Here is a 19192-nt window from a genome sequence, read left to right as displayed (position 1 = left end):
TCCCCGACCACTGTCCGAATTAACAGAACTTATTCTACCGGGTGTGACTGCCTCCTGAAACAAAGCGTCCAGGTAATGTTCCACCTCCCTGATGTGCCGCAGTGTGAGCAGCTCGGTCTTCAGCTCATCAATTCTGAGCCGAAGTTTCTCGAGCAGCCAACACTTGCTGCAGATGTGGTCATTGACGGTCTCAATCGGATCCACCAGTTCCATCATCATACAGCAACAGCACATCACCTGTCCAGCCATATTCAACTAGTTAATTAATTTAAATATATTTTTATAGAACCTCAAGGATAAACCCGAACACCAACTAAAACACAGCCACTCACCCGAACTCAGTCACTCACCTAAACTGAGATGCACTCTGTTCCAATCAGCACTCCGTGTCTAAAGGCACTCCTGCCACACCTTTTGTGCACTCACCTCTCCCAGCACTGTCCCGGCTCTCTCCTCCCGCGCTTTTTAAATCTCCCGGCTCTCTCCTCCCGCGCTTTTTAAATCTCCCGGCTCTCCCCTCCGGCGCTGTTTTCGCTGTCCCGGCTCCCTCTGCTCCCGCGCTGTTTTCGTTGTACATCTTTCCAAGATGGGGCCGCCCACTCAGTATCGAGTCCAATCAAGGATCCCATTTTACAGGACGAGTGATGAAAAACGTCCTCACAATTTTCGGAATAAAGCAAAAGTTTCATATATCATACCACCCCCAATCAAGCGGCATAGTAGAAAGGATGAACAGAACTCTAAAAGCCACACTCAGAAAAATGGTGCAACAGCACCTGGGACACAGTTCTCCCATTTGCATTAATGTTCATTCGAAACACAGTATCCACATCCACAAGATACACCCCCCACACCCTCATGACCGGACTCCCCATGAAAGGCACAGAATATTTATTAGGACTGGATTTTGCCAGCCCCACAGCCACCGCCATCACGCATGAGAAAGCAGTACAACAGGTTGTTGAAAATGTGAAGGCCGCCCAGCTTGCAGCAGCCGTCAGGATTGGAACCCGCAAGAAACAAAGCAAGGCTTGCTTTGATAAAACAGTACATGCCACTGTTTGTAATAGGGCAGCAAGTGATGCTATCCCGATACAACCCCAGTTCATTCGTTTCCTCCAAATTTTCCGGACCGTACTCCATCTCAGATAAAGTCAGCCCCTCTGTGTATAAGAAAACCTACCCGAATGGCAAGTCTGCGTAGTTCCACATAAACCGTTTTTGGCTTATGGCTCACGGAACAACATTTCACACCACATCTCGCTTGCAGCAGCAGATGAGAACGCCCCGCCCACGAACAACGTATTCCTACCATTTCCCAACTTGTCCAGCCCATCCACAGACACGACTACGACTCCACCCCAAGAGGTACGATTCCGCCTCTCCCTTCCTTCAACCAGCAGCGACAGCAACAGCAACGGCGATAGCGATGACGACAGCCCCAGCACACCATGCTACGATTAAAGCCCCTGACCCAGACCCACCGCCCGACGATTACGGTTTAAACCCTTGCAGCTCCAACCTCGACGCAAGACTCTGGCACCGAGACAATTCGTTCAGGCTCATCCGGAATGGTGAGATGGACCCCAATTCGCCCCAAGCAGCTTTAGCAAACATACTCCAGTCAAGAGAATGGCAGCCGGGAGAGGACGACGACATAGAGTCTGACTCCCACCAAACGAATCACTTTGCGACCCTGTTCGCTATTGAGCAATGAGGTGTCCAGATGATGGTAAAAAGTAACCAATGGAGAGTTACGGTGTCCTTTCTGATGGAACCTGCACCATGTTTATTATGTATGTTTGTTTGTTATTGTAAATGTTAAATGTTGTTGGTCCATTTAAATTTTTCCTAGCTCCACGCCACCACTCTTTTAATGGCCAATGGCAGTCAATGGAACAAGTTTGTCCACGGACAACCAATCACAGCTACTCTTCTGATTCAAAGGTAATCATAAGAGGCTGCACCCACGACAACCACAAATTCTTACCGTTCTTGCCTGTCACTCAAGCATGAGAAAAACGGCACTAATCCCTGCCCTGCCTGAGGACCCCCCCCTCTGGTCAGCTACGCTCGGGTAGAGCACCTCGGGCACTGGTCACTGTCCTACCCAGGGATTCCACTCATTCTTACCCACCGCGGCCCATACGCACCCCATTTTGGCTTTTTAAGTACAAAACTCTTTTGTTTCTTTATGGCAACCCTCAGGTTGCTTCCAGATGCTATTTACATCCTCAAACACGAGCACGGTAGATCACACAGGCTGCATGACGGCTCGCACTGTGTCAGTATTTTTGTCGGATGACTTGTCCCCAAATATTTGCTTACAAAAAAATGAGGGAGTCACAGATGGTGACCAATTATAACGGGTATTGGCAATAAAGGACAGACAGACAGACAGACGAGATCTTAAACAAGATAATAACAGAAATTATGCTTGTGTCTATAGAACTCGGGAACCTCAGGAACCACAGAAGAAGAAAAGACAGAAAGAAGGAAAGATGAAGACGACCATCATACTCTACAGTTGGATCTTAGCAGAATCCCTCCAGTTGTGCACGGACGCTACCCCCCCCCCCCCCCACCCCTTTAAGTGAATTAAAATACATCTGTTTCTTCGTGTGTTTTCTTTTCGATTGAATAAAGAAATGTAAAACTCTGTGCTTGACTGCCAAACCAGAGACCTGTGTTGCTGCTATTGTACAGTTGAAAATGTTGTAAATTATTGTGATTGATTGCGGTTAGTTTAGTTAAGGATAGTTGGAGGTTCCAGTTTTTTTATTTTGTACTGCATGCCTGAATGTCATTGCGCCCTGTAGAATTTTATAATGATGTATGTACATAAAATAATTGGGGTAAAAGTTGCAATTCATAGGACAGAGCAGTGTAGAGCCTGTCAAGTGCTTATGGGTGCCCGACTTAGGAGGAGTACGAAGATGATGCAGTAATTTGATCGGTCACGCTTTGCGTTGAGGGTCACAAGGAGAGAGTGTAGTCATCTGAGATGGCCGCTTCCAGAATACAAACTGGCCATTTGCAAAGATTGCAGAGAAAAATGGACAATGTTAAGAAAGCAAGCAGGCACAGAGCCTGTTTGCATATTGGAGAAACAGACGAGACTGGAACTGTAGGCCCATTAGCATATGGACGGCCCATCTCCGGTAACAAAGGAAGATACTTAAATAACCAATCTGGCCCCAGACCTTGCGGCGCCAGTTCCTGAAACCGAATGCAGAAAACAAAGCAGGCCAACGGCCACCTAGGACCCGCCCAGCCATCAGGGCTCCCACCCCTTTATTGGTCAAGGTCAATGCGAATGATCAAGAAATGGCCCAATTGATTGGGGCCAAGTGCAAGGCCCGCCCAAAAGCACGCGAAGCCCCCTTCGGGTATAAGAAGAAGGCCCCAAGAGAGAATCACTCTCTTGGACTTGGCTCTCACAGCGGAGAGACACGTCCACCAGCTACACCAGAAGCAAGTAAGTCCAAGGTCAACGCTCGCTACCAGACGGACGACCTTAGCTGTTCCCCTCTGCCACTTTGACCCCAGCAGCCTCAGAACCGAACAACGGCCATTGTTCCTCTGACTGAGTGGGCGCCCGAAGCTAAGTATAGGCTTTAGCAGTAGTGATAGTTTAGTTTGTAGTATGTCGTGCATGAGTTGATATTGCTGTGTATGTAAATAAATAGTCTTGACTTTGAACTAACTAACTGGTGTACCGATTCCTTGATCAGCATTCGGGTTTGAACCTTGTGGCGGTATCGAAAGATACCTGGCGACTCTAAAGCAAACGTAATTAGAATTAAGGAAGGTGACCATATTGACCACCATATTTAGAAACAACCAGAGAGAGCAACAATCGCAGAGTAAGACTGTGTAATCTGTGTCCCCTCTCCGGATGCCCTTGCAGCATTTTGCGTCCAGCAGGAGTATCGCATGGGGTTTGATCATGAGCGCGAACAAGAGTGGGGGTAGGGAGAAGTCCGGACTTGTTCCTCTCTGCAGCTGGAAGTATTCAGACCTGGTGGTGTTGGTTCAAACGCTCGCCTTGGGAGCATTGTACAGGAATCTCATCCAGATGGTGAACCCCGCTCCCAGCCCAAACCGTTCAAGTACCTCGAGGAGGTACTTCCATTTGACTCTCTCGAAGGCCTTTTCTGCGTCCAGTGGGACGATCACCTCTGGTTTCTCTCCCCGGGGAGGGTGTTTATTACGTTCCGCAGCCGCCTGATGTTCGCAGTGAGTTGCCTACCCTTGAAAAAGCCCGTTTGGTCCTCTGCGGCAACCTCCGGTACGCAGCCCTCCAGCCTTTTGGTTAAGACTTTTGCGAGAACTTTCACATCAACATTCAGCAGTGAAATGGGTCTGTGTGATCCACATTCCGTCAGGTCTTTTTGGGAATAAGTGAGATTGTGGCCTACGCTAGCATGGGTGGCAGGATGCCCCCTGCCAGTCACTCTGCGAACATGTCCCTTAGGAGTGGGGCCAGGACTGGTGCAAATATTTTATGGAAGTCCACCGGGAACCCCTCGGATTACGTTCTGTCGACCTCCAAGATGGAGACGACCAGCTGTTGCCTGGCCGCCCTCTCTTCCCTATCTCTGCACGGATTGTAGGCTATGAACTCTCCTCTAATCACGGCCTTTAGTGCCTTCCAGAACGTGGACGGTGAGACCGCCCCGTTCAGGTTGTTACTAACTCAATCGCCTATGGCCCGCAATGTTTTCTGGCAGAAGGCCTTGTTGGCTTGGATTCCCATGCCCAGCCTCCATGTGGGGCACTGGGAATAACCTGTCTCCAACCTCACATCCATGTAATGTGGAGTGTGGTCGGAGATGCCAATCGCTGAGTATTCCACTCCTTTTATTCCTTGAAGCACCGAGTTCCCCACTGCAAAGGAGTCGATGCAGGTATATACCTTGTGCAACTGCGAAAAGAATGAGAATTGATTGACTCCCGGGTGTAGGAACCTCCATAGGTCCATCGCCCCCATCTGCTCCATGAATATTCCCAACTCCCTAACCATGTCTGTCTTTCTCTCCGTTCTGGGGTTTGATTGATCGGTCACTGGGTCCTGCACGCAGTTAAAGTCGCCCCCCCCCCCCCCCCCCCCCCCCCCATAATCAGTCGGAGTGTGTCAATGTCAGGGATTTCCGCCATGGTTTTTTTTTTTAATTCGGTGTCGTCCCAGTTGGGCGCGGACACATTCACCAGTACCATCGGTGCCCCTTCCAGGACACCGCTGACCATGACGTACCATCCCCTGGGTACGTAACCATCTTCATAAACTCCATAAACATCGTCCTCTTGCTGATCAGTATGGCTACTCCCCTAGCCCTCCTCCCGTAGCACGAAGCTACGTGTCCCACCCAGCCTTCCTTACCAGCAGTCAGTCCTTCTCCCTACGGTGTGTTTCCTGTCGGTCGGTTATGTCGGCGTTCTGGCTTCTTTAGCCTGGTTTAGAGGCTGGTTTAGCACACTGAGCTAAATCGCTGGCATTTAAAGCAGGCCAAGGCAGGCCAGCAGCACGGTTCGATTCCCGTACCAGCCTCCCCGAACAGGCGCCGGAATGTGGCGACCAGGGGCTTTTCACAGTAAATTCATTTGAAGCCTACTTGTGACAATAAGCAATTTACATTCATTCATTTCATTTCATTCATTTCTTAGGTGGGTGAAGACTCTGGATCATTTCACCAGACCGTTAAGTCCCCTTTCGTTCCAGGTAACAATCCTGGTGGGGGGCGTTTCTGACCGCCTCCCCCCCCCCCCCCGATCCTGTGGGATTAACCATACTTACCTGGTGGACGCGCCCCTGCACTCCGGGGTTTTCCGTTGTTAGGGGACCGTTCAAAATGGCCGCAGTCGCCACCCACACCATGAGGTCGGGTCCCTGCGGTCCGGGATTTCCTTTTGCCCAGGAGGCACCCAACATGGCCTCTAACTATGTGTATGCCACGTGGGCGTGCCCTTGCCCTCCGAGGTCTCCCATTGCCCAGGGGCCCACCAGAATGGCAGTTTACGGCGCCATCTTGGTTCCTCGCTCTGCTCCATGCCCGTCGAGGCCTGTGTCTGTCCCATTTGTTCTCTTTGTTCCCTTTACGTTCTGTGCACCCCCCCCGTCTTTGTTCCCCCCTTCCCCAACCCCCCCCCCCCCCCATCCATCCCTCTGGTTCCCCCTCCCCCCCCCCCCGAGTGTTCTCTCCCCCTTCTGCCCTTTCTCCCCCCTTCTGGCCAGACGCTCCCTCTCCCCTGAGAGGTGCGCCGCGGTCTCCCTCACTGCCTGTCTTCCCATGCGAGCCCTCCTCACTAGTCAGGTGGCTCCCCTCCCAGTGCTGGTCTAGACCGGGCCCTGTTTAACCTCCCCCTCTCCACCCCCTATCCCTCCCACTTGCCTGCTTCCCCTATTCTCGCTCCCCTTTCCTGTTTCCCATCTTCAAACTGAGAAAGGAGACAAACACGAAAACGAGGCAGCACAGTCCCGCGCAAAAACATAGTCCATGTTACAGTCTTTGTTTTCGCTCCGTCCTCCACTCTCATTCCCTTTCTTCCCCTGTCCCTGCCGCTTTCACCGCTGCCACGTCTGCTCTCCCCCGGGTTGTTCATTTTAACAAACTCATCCGCCTCCGCCGGAGTGCTGAAGTAATGTTCCTTCCCCTTGTATGTCACCCAGAGTTTGCCCGGGATTAACATGCCGAATTGCACCCCTTTTTTGTAGAGCGCCGATTTCGCTCTGTTGAATTCGGCCCTCCTTTTTGCCAAGTCCGCCCCAATGTCCTGGTAGACCCTGACTCTCTGCCCTCCCCACGATCATGATTTCGCCTGTCGGGCCCACCTCAGGATTTTTGCCCTATTCCTGGAATCGATGCAGCTTTGCATTTATCGCCCTTGATTGCTTCCCAGTATTGGGCTTAGGTCGGAGCCACTTGTGTGCCCTGTCCATCACTGGGGGTCTGGAAAGCCTTCCCTCCCAACTAGATTGCGCAGTTGGGTCCCTCCCCTCAATCTCCTCTGGCAGATCCACAATGCGGTCGTTTTGCCACCTGGACCTATTCTCCTCATCGTTGACCTTCCTTTTCAGGTTACCCTGAGCCGCCACCAACCTCTTCATCTCGGCCTCCAAAGCCACTATCCTGTCGCTGTGGGCCGTTGATGCCTTCTCTGGTCCAGGAGCGTCTTCTCCTGGGCTTCCACTTTCCGTCCCAGGCCTTCTATCGTGTACTGAAGAGTGGCTATCGCTTCGGTCACCATCCCCTTCATCACCACCTGGTACTCCGCCTTGATCGCTTCCTTCATAGCGGTCAGTTCCTTTTTCAAAACGTTACTCCCCATCCCCCTGTGTCGTTGCCTGCTCTTCTCCGCTGTTCAGGTCGCCGATCTTTCGTAATCCACCTAACCTGCACACCTTTGGGCTGTGGGAGCAAAGCGGAGGAAACCCACGCAGACACGGGGAGAACTTGCAGACTCCGCACAGTCACCCGAGGCCGGAATTAAACGTGGGACCCTTGGAGCTGTGAGGCAGCAGTGCTGACTACTGTGTCACCCATTCAGGCTGGGGAGCCAAAGAGATTCGACATATTTAACCTTTATTTAAAAATACGAGAGACCTTGATAAATCCACTCACTGTTCGCCTGTGCTCAAGGCAAATAGAAACAAACATTCTGTAAACTGTACTTCTAATGAAGCCATTAAAATGCAGAATGCTGCTGGGGAAGCTGCTCTTTCCACTCCCAGCTCAGTATAATCCTGTGTGTTGCTCTCCTGAGGGTCTGCAGGGATATCACAAATAGGAGCAGCAGGAATATCTACCGGATGTAATGACTGCTCCAATATTCAATATGTTCATGGTTCATCTATGTTAATTGTACCTTCCTGAACTGTCCTTATATCCCTTTGTGCTCACAGAACCCCTGGGAATGTCCCATCAATATAATCAGCGAGAATCCAAAGAGCTCCCTGAGTCTAGAATGCAGAAGATTCGCAAGCCTTTAATTGGGCAGTGGATATTATCCACATGGACTTTAGTAAAGCCTTTGACAAGGTACCCCTTGGCAGACTGGTGCAGAAGGTGAAATCAAACGGGATCAGAGGTGAGCTGGCATGTTGGATATAGAACTGGCTCGGTCATAGAAGACTGAGGGCGGCAGTGGAAGGGTGCTTTTCTGAATGGAGGGCTGCTGTTTTCAATATATATAAATGATTTGGAGGAAAATGTAACTGGACTGAATAGTACATTTTCGGATGACACAAAGGTTGGTGGAATTGGGGATAGCAATGGGGCTGTCAGTGGATACGGCAGGCTATAGCTCGGTTAGAGACTTGGGCGGAGAGATGGCAGATGGAGTTTACTCCAGACAAATGTGAGGTAATGCATTTTGGAAGGTCTAATACAGGTGGGAAATAAACAGTAAATGACAGAACCCTGAAGAGCATTGATCGGCAGAGAGATCTTGATGTACAGGTTCACAGATCACTAAAAGTGGCAGAGTGGGTGGAGAAGGTAGTCAAGAAGGCACACGGCATGCTTGCCCTAAGTGGTCCGGGCATTGAGTATAAAAATTGGTGAATCATGTTGCAGCTGTACAGAACCTGAGTTAGGCCACCGAGAGGGCTAGAATACAAGACCTGGGATGTACTGCTGAGGCTGTATAAGGCTCTGATCAGACCCCATTTGGAATGTTATTAGCAATTTGGGGCCCTGTATCTAAGGAAGGGTGTACTGGCCAGAGGAGAATTATCCCAGGAATTAAGGGCTTGTCATATGAGGAGCTGTTGAAGACTCTGGGCCTGTACTCGATAGAGTTTATAAGGCTGAGGGGGATCTTGCAGAACACTGAGAGGCCTAAATAGAGTGGACGTTGTGAGGATGTTTCCACCAGTAGGAGAAACTAGAACCCGAGGGCACAGCCTCAGACTGAAGGGATGATCCTTTAAAACTGAGATCAGGAGGAATTTCTCCAGCCAGAGGGTGGTGGATCTGTGGCATTTATTGCAGCAGTAGGCTCTGGAGGCCAAGTCACTGTGTCTTTAAGACAGAGATAGATAGATTCTTGATTAATAAGGGCATTAGCGATTAAGGGGAGAAGGCAGGAGAATGGGGGTGAGAAACATATCAACCATGATCGAATGGCAGAGCACATTTGATGGGTGGAATGGCTTAATTCTGCTTCTGTATCTGATGTCTAAGCTATTTTATTGAGCCGAGGTGAGAGGGATTTGATAATTTTGTCGCAGTTCTAACCCCGTTCTTCTCTTTGTCGCTAATTCTGTTGCTCAACGCTCCGACAGTCCGAACACTGGAGACACTAAATTATGAAGATAGGTTGGGTAGGCTTGGGTTGGTGTCACTGGAGCAGAGAAGACTGAGGGGCAACTTGATCGAGGTGTGCAAGATTATGAGGGCCATGGACAGGGTGCATAGGGGACAGGGAGCAGCTGTTCACCTTCGTTGAAGGGTCAGTTACAAGGGGACACAAGTTAAAGATGAGGGGCAGGATGTTCAGGGGGGATTTGAGGAAAAACATTTTTACCCAGAGGGTGGTGACGGTCTGTGATGCACGATCAATTGGACAATGACAAGAGTTGAATACAACTGAGGCTTTATTGCTCTAAGATGTGTGGCCGCCACAGCAGCTGGTGAAATGGCTGCTTCACTGAGGACACACATACTTATACTCCGCCTACTGGGCGGAGCCAGCAGGCAGGGACTACCGCCATACCTGTAGTACAGGTCCTACCGTACATCACTTAATATAGGTGCAACAGTGGTCTACCACATTCACCCCCTGTTACAATTGAGTACGGCGGGGGTGGTGGAGAACTATATCCAGAAATTGAATTTAGACATACAATATTTGCAAATTTTGAAGTCCAGTGAACCAGTTAGAGGTTTAACTGGTCCGGGGCCTTGATGTGCCGCTGGGAGCGAAGCAGTAGTGGCGGCGATGCCGATGCTGGTCTGGTCTTCGGTGACTCTGGGAGCATGCTGAAATCCTCTTCATCCTCGGGCATGAGCAGGATGGTCCTGGAGGGGTTGCTGCTCGGAGCGCCTGGGGGAGGGGGGTGGGGGTGGAGCCGGGCCAGCGGTGTGTGTGTGTGTGGAACCTACTGGTACCAGGTCCCTGAGGGGGACAGTATCCTGGCGGCCATCGGAGTACGCCACGTAGGCATACTGGGGGTTCACATGGAGCAACTGCACCCTCTCCACCAATGGGTCCGCCTTGTGTGGTCGGACGTCTCTACGGAGAAGGACGGGTCCTGGAGCTGCCAGCCGAGTCGGGAGCGACATCCCGGATGTGGACTTCCGTATCCAGATGGATGAAGCTTTCGGTGCTCCCAGAGTCCAGCAGGCAAGAGGTCACGTGTCCGTCGATTATAACGCTGGTTGATGCGGTCGCCAGGTTGTGCGGACGAGACTGGTCGATGGTCACTGAGGCGAGTCGAAGTTGGTCGTCGCTGGTGTCGAATGATGGGGTGCCCATGGGTCACGGGTCCTGGAACGCTGGTGGTGCCCATGTGCCGTGGGGGAGACAAGATGGCGGCGCCTGAAGATCTTGGGGAGGACAAAATGGCGGCATCCATGGGCCGCACGTGGCAGGGGTTGAACAAGATGTCGGCACCCATGGGCCGCACATGGCAGGGGTTGAACAAGATGGCGGCACCCATGGGCCGCACGTGTTGCGCGGAAGGGAAGATGGCGGCACCCACTGGCCGAGCTTGGTATGAGGGGGAGAAGATGGCAGCGCCCACTAGCCGCGCGTGGTCTGAGGGGGAGAAGATGGTGGCACCCACTGGCAGCACATGGTCCGGGGGTGAAGATGGCAGTGCCCATTGTGCGTAAACGAGGGGGGGGGGGTGATAGCAGCGACTGCGCGTGCCTGGCACACGGCGGCGAAGTACCCCTTCTTACCGCAAGCCTTATAAAGGGCAGCGCGGGCCGGGCAGCATTGGCGGGGGTGTTCTTGCTGGCCGCAAAAATAACATTGGGGACACCCGGGGTTAGCTGGCTGGTGTGTGGTGCAGGCGTATTGGCTGGGTAAGGGCCCCGCTGGGACGGCCAGCTGTGGGGTACACGAAGGGAAGGAGGGGTGGGCCGCGCTGCTGGGGGCGTTGGCCTGAGTATTTCGCGAGGCGACCGTCATAGGGAGCGTGAGCTTCTTTGTCTCTGCGAGATCGAGTGTGGCCCCTTCTAAACGTCGCCGGCGTATGAGGTCCGACCCAAACCCCGTAACAAAAGCGTCCCGCATGAGGAGGTTAGAATGTTCAGTGGCCGTAATGGCCTGACAGTCACAGTCCCGGACTAGTGGGATTAGGGCCCGCCAGAAGTCTTCTATGGACTCACCAGGGAGTTGAGAGTGAGTGGCGAGTACATGCCTGGCGAAGAGCGTGTTCGTCCGCTGGGCGTAGTTTTCTTTAAGTAGCGCCATGGCTTCGGCGTAGTTTGGCGCGTCCTGGATCAGCGGAAAGACATTGGAGCTCAACCCCGAGTACAGTATCTGTATTTTCTGAGCCTACGGAACAGGGTGTGGTGCAGACCTGATGTACGCCTCGAAACAAGTTAGCCAGTGCTGAAAGTCCTTTTTGGCATTGCTTGAATACGGATCCAGCTGCAGACGATCAGGCTTGATACGGAGGTCCATCTTCTGAAAATCTTAGAGCAATAAATTGATGCACGATCAATTGGACAAAGACGAGAGTTGAATACAACTGAGGCTTTATTGCTCTAAGATACGTGGCCTCCCACAGCAGCTGGTGAAATGTTTGCTGCACGGTGATGTGTTGGGTGTTTTGGATCCGTGGAACACATAAAGGCTACCAACACTTAAAATAGAACAACACTATTTTATTAAGCTAGAAGCTGTTGAACGTACTTTCACTGTGGGTTAACACGATGTTAGATTAAACTAAAGACCTATGCCTATCCTGACCAGTCTATGCACTCAGCACATGGTGAAGATCTGTGCTGTAAGCTGTAAGCTCTGTCCTGAGAGGCTGCATCCCGAATGAGCGGGAAAACTGATGCCCTCTGTCTTTATAGTGAGTGTGCTCTAACTGGTGATTGGCTGCGGTGTTGTGTGTGTTGCTTGGTCTTTCTGTGTGTCCATCAGTGTATGTCTCTGCACCACGACATTCTGTTGTATATTATGACATCCCCCCTTTTATAAAAAAATGTATGTGTGTGGCAATAAATAATGTGTGGTGATAATGATCCGAACTATGTGTGGGGTGCGAAGGCATATGTACAGGACTATGTACATGAGAACTAAGCTATTTACATGGGAAGGTGCCTGGTGCAGAGCAATATGCAACAAGAGTAACGAGATCAACATTATATACAAACCAGGGAAACGGTCAAACAAAGCAACAAAATAATTCAGAGAGTCCATAAATTCGACAAGTTCATAAATGTAGTCTCTGAGGCGACAAATTCTGGTTGACCGCCTCAAGGGTGGGTCGAGAGCCGCCGGTTCAGGAGCGGGCTGGACTGCGTCAAAGTCAGGGGGAGGTAGAGTGACAGGAGGCTCTGCATAGTCCATGGCAGGGTGAGCAGGAGGGCGAGGCGACACTGGAGGATCACCTGGCAAGCGTGGAATGAGGCGAAGGGCGCATCGATTGCGGCGCAGAATAGAGCCATCCAGTAGACGAACCAGGAACGAGTTTACAGACTGAAATATTTCGAAATTTCCCAACTAATGCTCTGTATCTCGTGACCCTTCGCCGTCTCAAATTCCCCTTTGCTCCTGCCCCTTCCCCAACTTTCACTCACCTTTTACGTTTTGTTCTGCGAGGACCCAATCTGTTAAACGCGCGTTTCTCTCACTCACCGCCTTTTCTCAATACCCATTCGGCGCTGTGACACTTGTTCGAATTTCACCTTGGCAAAACGTGCCACTCACCACACCAACAGCCATTCTGTATCCAATTCCTTCATCTTAGAACATTGACACAACATTTCCTGGACATCATTATGGTCACTCCACCACAATCTGCAATTTCAAAATACAAAAAGCAATAAACTAGCGCTCCATAATTTCAGCTCTCATCCAATTCCCGTGAAACTGGGTGTGGTGTGGATTTCTGGAACTCTGCAGTCCATGTGGTGTAGGTGCACCCAGAAAGCGGTTAGGAAGGAAGCTCCATGATTTGTACCCAACAAGAGTGAGTGAATGGGAAATGGTTCCAAGTGAATATGGCGCGTGTTCCTTGGAGGGGAATCTGCAGGCAGCGGCGGAGTTAGCAATCGGCGCTGACAAATCTTGTTTTGTCAATGAAAATAATATTGCAGTTACACTTCAATACAAAGTCGGTACAAACTACCATTACAGAACATCGCATTGCCTGCCAGCATTCTCAATGAATTCAGAAAACAAAGTGAAATGTATTTAAATATAAATGTGATGGAATTTATTGGAACATAACAATGAGGTTTAACTGAACAGCAGCAACGGACAGATCCAAAGAGCTCCCTTTATTGGGACTGGATAAAATTCAATTTCTGATCATGTCGGAATTCAGATTCAACTCGCCTAAAAGCTCAAAATCAGCAAACAAATGGAGAAAATAAATCAGCATAACGCAAATATTTCAGGGATCAATCTTAAAGCGATGAACAGAGATTTCTCCTTGTAATGATGGTATTATTCACACAGAAGATAATAGAGGAAACCTTGAACCCCGTGGAGTGCAAAGGCGATGGACCTTGGCTGGAAACTGGGATTGGATCAGACAGGGGTTTGAGGGGTAGCAGAGGCACAATGGGCCGATGGGCTTCTTTATAAGTGGATTCACTCGATGAGTTCAGGTCAGCGTCGATGATTGGGATTTAAAATGATCGCTCGAACAGAGACTTAAACCCTGGACCCTCAGATTAAAAGTCTGATGCTCTACCGACTGAGCTATCCAGACTATGAACGATACCGCCTGTAGTGACCGCATTCCCCCTTCGCTGTTGCTCCTCTCGTTTCGCTGTTGCCCCTCTTTCCTCTGCTGATGTTGTGCCTCTCCTGCAGAACAAACAGCTGCTTCCTTTGCCCTGCGCCACTCTCTGAATCCGAACGGCATATCAGCAGCTCCGCCTCTGGATTCAGGGCGAGTTCAGAGCTGTGCTGATCTTCGGCGCTTCCCTCCGATACTCCGCCCACCGAGTCCCTTTCCTGGAGACTGGTTATTCCCAGTTGGGTTTGGGACAGTCACTTCCTGATTCTGAACGACTCAACATTCTGACTGAAGATTCGCTGCGTCCAGCACGCTTACTTCAAAACTGTTCTTTACAAAAGCGAAACCTCCCCTTTGCCTAACGACTTCCTCGCCGTACCGGCCGCCCCGAACAGGCGCCGACATGTGTCGAATAGGGGCTTTTCACAGGAACTTAATTGAAGCCGACTCATGACAATAAGCGATTTCCATTTCATTTTCATTTCATTAAACGCTCTTTCATTTTGAGTCTTTTTCGAGAATTGCCTGACTCAAAGAGAAAAAATTGTGCACAATCAGCTGAACGCGACTTTGTGGGACTGGCAAACATGTTATACAGCAAGTCAGGTGTTGACAGCTGATCCATTCCCATCAAATAGACGCTTTACAAAGGTTGCGGAGTGATGGAACAATCACAAACTCCAGTCATATAAGGAGTGGAGCTGCCGCCTGCTGGTTCCATGGTGTAGTGGTTATCACGTCTACTTTACACGTAGCAGGTCCTGGTTTCGAGCCCCAGTGGAACCATTGCTGCTTTTGGACAAGTTGTGACCAATTGAATTTCCATGTGAACAGAAATATAACCACGAAAGAGGAAATGCTGGAAAATCTCAGCAAGTCTGGCTGCATCTGTAGGGAGAGCAAAGAGCTAACGTTTCGAGTCCGATGACTCTTTGACAAAGCTAACAGACAGAGAAAGTGAGAAATATTTATACTGTGGAGTGAGAAAGAAAGATGAGCCATAGCCACAGAAACACAGGGAAACCGGTTGCCAAAGGCCACAGAAACCCAGGGGACAGAGTGCAGAATGGCTTTGAATTAAGAAAACAAAGTGAAATGTATTTAAATATAAATGTGATGGAATTTATTGGAACATAACACAGGTTTAACTGAACAGCAGCAACGGACAGATCCAAATAGCATCCTTTATTGGGACTGGATGAAATTCAATTCCTGATCATGTCGGAATTCAGATTCAACTCGCCTATAAGCTCAAAATCAGCAGAAAAATGATAATAAAGCAGCACAATGCAAATATTTCTGGGATCAATCTGAAAGCGATAAGCAGAGATTTCTCCTTGTAATTATGGTATTATTCACACAAAGGAGAATAGATGAAACTTTCAACCCCGTGGAATGCAAAGGCGACGGTCCTTGGCTGGAAACTGGGATTGGAAAAGACAGGGGTTTGAGGGTTAGCAGAGGCACAATGGGCCGATGGGCTTCTTTCTCAGTTGATTCACCCGATGAGTTCACGTCAGCATCGATCATTGGGATTTAAAATGATCGCTGGAACAGGGACCCTGGACCCTCAGATTAAAAGTCTGATGTTGTACCGACTGAGCAATCCGGGCTGTGAGTAATCCCGCTTGTAGTGACCGCATTCCCACTTCGCTGTTGCTCATCTCGCCCCGCTGTTGCCCCTCTTTCCTCTGCTTATGCTGTGCGTCTCCTCCAGAACAAACAGCTGCTTCCTTTGCATTGCGCCACTCTCTGAATCCGGACAGCATATCAGCAGCTCCGCCTCTGGATTCAGGGCGTTCAGAGCTGTGCTGCTCTTCGACGCTTCACTCCAATACTCCGCCCACCGAGTCCCTTTCCTGGAGACTGGTTATTCCCAGTTGGGTTTGGGACAGTCACTTCCTGATTCTGAACGACTCAACATTCTGACTCAAGGTTCGCTGCATCCAGCACGCTTGATTCAAAACTGTTCTTTACAAAAGCGAAACCACCCCTTTGCCTAACAACTTCCGCGCCATACCGGCCTCCTCGAACATGCGCCGGAATGTGGTGACTAGGGGCTTTTCACAGTAACATAATTGAAGCCTACTCGTGACAATCAGCGATTTTCATTTCATTTTCATTTCATGAAACGCTCTTTCATTTTGAGTCTTTTTCGAGAATTGCCTGACTCAAAGAGAAAAAATTGGGCACAATCAGCTGAACGCGACTTTGTGGGACACGCAAACATGTTATACAGCAAGTCAGGTGTTGACAGCTGATCCATTCCCAACAAATCGACGCTTTACAAATGTTCCGGAGCGATGGAACAATCACAAACTCCAGTCATATAAGGAATGCAGCTGGCGCCAGCTGGTTCCATGGTGTAGTGCTTATCACATCTGCTTTACACGTAGCAGGTCTTCGGTTCGAGCCCCATTGGAACCATTGCTGTTTTTGGACAAGTTGTGACCAATTGAATTTCCATGTGAACAGAAACACAACCACGAAAGAGGAAATGCTGGAAAATCTCAACAAGTCTGGCAGCATCTGTAGGGAGAGTAAAGAGCTAACGTTTCGAATCCGTTGACTCTTTGTCAAAGCTAAAAGACAGAGAAAGTGGGAAATATTGATACTGTGGAGTGAGAAAGAAAGATGAGCCATAGCCACAGAAACCCGGGGAAACCGGGTGCTAATGGCCACAGAAACCCAGGGGACAGAGTGCAGATTGGCTTTGAATTCAGAAAACAAAGTGAAATGTATTTTAATGTAAATGTGATGGAATTTATTGGAACTTAACGATGAGGTTTAACTGAACAGCAGCAACGGACAGATGCAAAGAGCATCCTTTATTGGGACTGGGTCAAATTCAATTTCTGATCATGTCGGTATTCAGATTAAACGCGCCAAAAAGCTCAAAATCAGCACAAAAAAAAAGAAAATAAATCAGCATAACGCAAATATTTCAGGTATCAATCTGAAAGCGACGGGCAGAGATTTCTCCTTGTAATGATGGTATTATTCACACAAAAGAGAAGATAAAATCTTGAACCCCGTGGAATGCAAAGGCGACGGTCCTTGGCTGGAAACTGGGAATGAAACAGTCAGGGGTTTGAGGGGTAGCAGAGGCACAATGGGCCGATGGGCTTCTTTCCCAGTGGATTCACTCGATGGGTTCACGTCAGCATCGATCATTGGGATTTAAAATGATCGCCCGAACAGGGACTTGAACCCTGGACCCTCAGATTAAAAGTCTGATGCTCTACCGACTGAGCTATACGGGCTGGGAGTGATCCCATTTGTAGTGACCGCATTCACACTTCGCTGTTGCTCCTCTCGCTCCGCTGTTGCTCCTCTTTTCTCTGCTTATGCTGTGCCTCTGCTCTAAAACAAATTCACTCCTGTAACACTGGGCTGGTTGCCTGCAAACATATGAGGCAAGTAGATCATTTCATGACGGAGTTGTTTTGTTGTCACGTACGAGGATCGAACCCGCGACCTCGGCGTTTTTAGCACCACGCTGTAATCATTGAGCTAACCGGCCATTTCCATACGTGCACCTCGTGTGACCATGTCGATTCCAAATTTAGTCCAGTCGTGAATGGAGAATTGAGTATTCTTTCCTGACTGATCGCGAACAAGCTGGATCGCGCAAATTTGCCTTTTGTTAATTCCACCGTTTAGGTTGCCAGCAAGCCGTAAGGATTTGCTTTCCCCTAGAACTTTCTCACCAACACTAACGCTGGCTTCCGCATTGTTGAACACATTGTGCCTGGAGCATCTCCCAATCTGCAAACATTCTCCTCATCAAATTTCTCATGTATTCATCTTTATGATCGAAATTTCACAGTAACTTATTGGCACTGTTAATGTACGCCTACTTAGAACATAGAACATAGAACAATACAGCGCAGTACAGGCCCTTCGGCCTACGATGTTGCACCGAAACAAAAGCCATCTAACCTACACTATGCCATTATCATCCATATGTTTATCCAATAAACTTTTAAATGCCCTCAATGTTGGCGAGTTCACTACTGTAGCAGGTAGGGCATTCCACGGCCTCACTACTCTTTGCGTAAAGAACCTACCTCTGACCTCTGTCCTATATCTATTACCCCTCAGTTTAAAGCTATGTCCCCTCGTGCCAGCCATATCCATCCGCGGGAGAAGGCTCTCACTGTCCACCCTATCCAACCCCCTGATCATTTTGTATGCCTCTATTAAGTCTCCTCTTAACCTTCTTCTCTCCAACGAAAACGACCTCAAGTCCGTCAGCCTTTCCTCATAAGATTTTCCCTCCATACCAGGCAACATCCTGGTAAATCTCCTCTGCACCCGCTCCAAAGCCTCCACGTCCTTCCTATAATGCGGTGACCAGAACTGTACGCAATACTCCAAATGCGGCCGTACCAGAGTTCTGTGCAGCTGCAACATGACCTCCCGACTCCGGAACTCAATCCCTCTACCAATAAAGGCCAACACTCCATAGGCCTTCTTCACAACCCTATCAACTTGGGTGGCAACGTTCAGGGATCTATGTACATGGACACCTAGATCCCTCTGCTCATCCACACTTTCAAGAACTTTACCATTAGCCAAATATTCCGCATTCCTGTTATTCCTTCCAAAGTGAATCACCTCACACTTCTCTACATTAAACTCCATTTGCCACCTCTCAGCCCAGCTCTGCAGCTTATCTATATCCCTCTGTAACCTGGTACATCCTTCCACACTATCGACAACACCACCGACTTTAGTATCGTCTGCAAATTTACTCACCCACCCTTCTGCGCCTTCCTCTAGGTCATTGATAAAAATGACAAACAGCAACGGCCCCAGAACAGATCCTTGTGGTACTCCACTTGTGACTGTACTCCATTCTGAACATTTCCCATCAACCACCACCCTCTGTCTTCTTTCAGCTAGCCAATTTCTGATCCACATCTCTAAATCACCCTCAATCCCCAGCCTCCGTATTTTTTGCAATAGCCTACCGTGGGGAACCTTATCAAACGCTTTGCTGAAATCCATATACACCACATCAACTGCTCTACCCTCGTCTACCTGTTCAGTCACCTTCTCAAAGAACTCAATAAGGTTTGTGAGGCATGACCTACCCTTCACAAAGCCATGCTGACTATCCCTGATCATATTATTCCTATCTAGATGATTATAAATCTTGTCTCTTATAATCCCCTCCAAGACTTTACCCACTACAGACGTGAGGCTCACCGGTCTATATTTGCCGGGGTTGTCTCTGCTCCCCTTTTTGAACAA

The 19192-nt window shown here is 49.4% G+C and overlaps 1 protein-coding gene and 2 non-coding genes across 3 annotated transcripts in view; 2 read left to right on the top strand and 1 right to left on the bottom strand.

Moving 5' to 3' along the window:
* LOC140410933 (rho GTPase-activating protein 4-like) overlaps nucleotides 1-19192 on the top strand; it is a 206250-nt gene that overhangs the window by 78828 nt on the left and 108230 nt on the right. The gene's annotated exons all lie outside the window — the stretch shown is intronic.
* trnav-uac (transfer RNA valine (anticodon UAC)) lies at nucleotides 14647-14719 on the top strand. The gene has a single exon. It is a non-coding gene; the product is annotated as a tRNA-Val (tRNA).
* trnak-uuu (transfer RNA lysine (anticodon UUU)) lies at nucleotides 17124-17196 on the bottom strand. The gene has a single exon. It is a non-coding gene; the product is annotated as a tRNA-Lys (tRNA).

The sequence above is a fragment of the Scyliorhinus torazame genome, chromosome 4, assembly GCF_047496885.1.
Source record: "Scyliorhinus torazame isolate Kashiwa2021f chromosome 4, sScyTor2.1, whole genome shotgun sequence".
NCBI classification, from domain to species: domain Eukaryota; kingdom Metazoa; phylum Chordata; class Chondrichthyes; order Carcharhiniformes; family Scyliorhinidae; genus Scyliorhinus; species Scyliorhinus torazame.
This window is presented reverse-complemented; position numbering and strand designations above follow the sequence as displayed.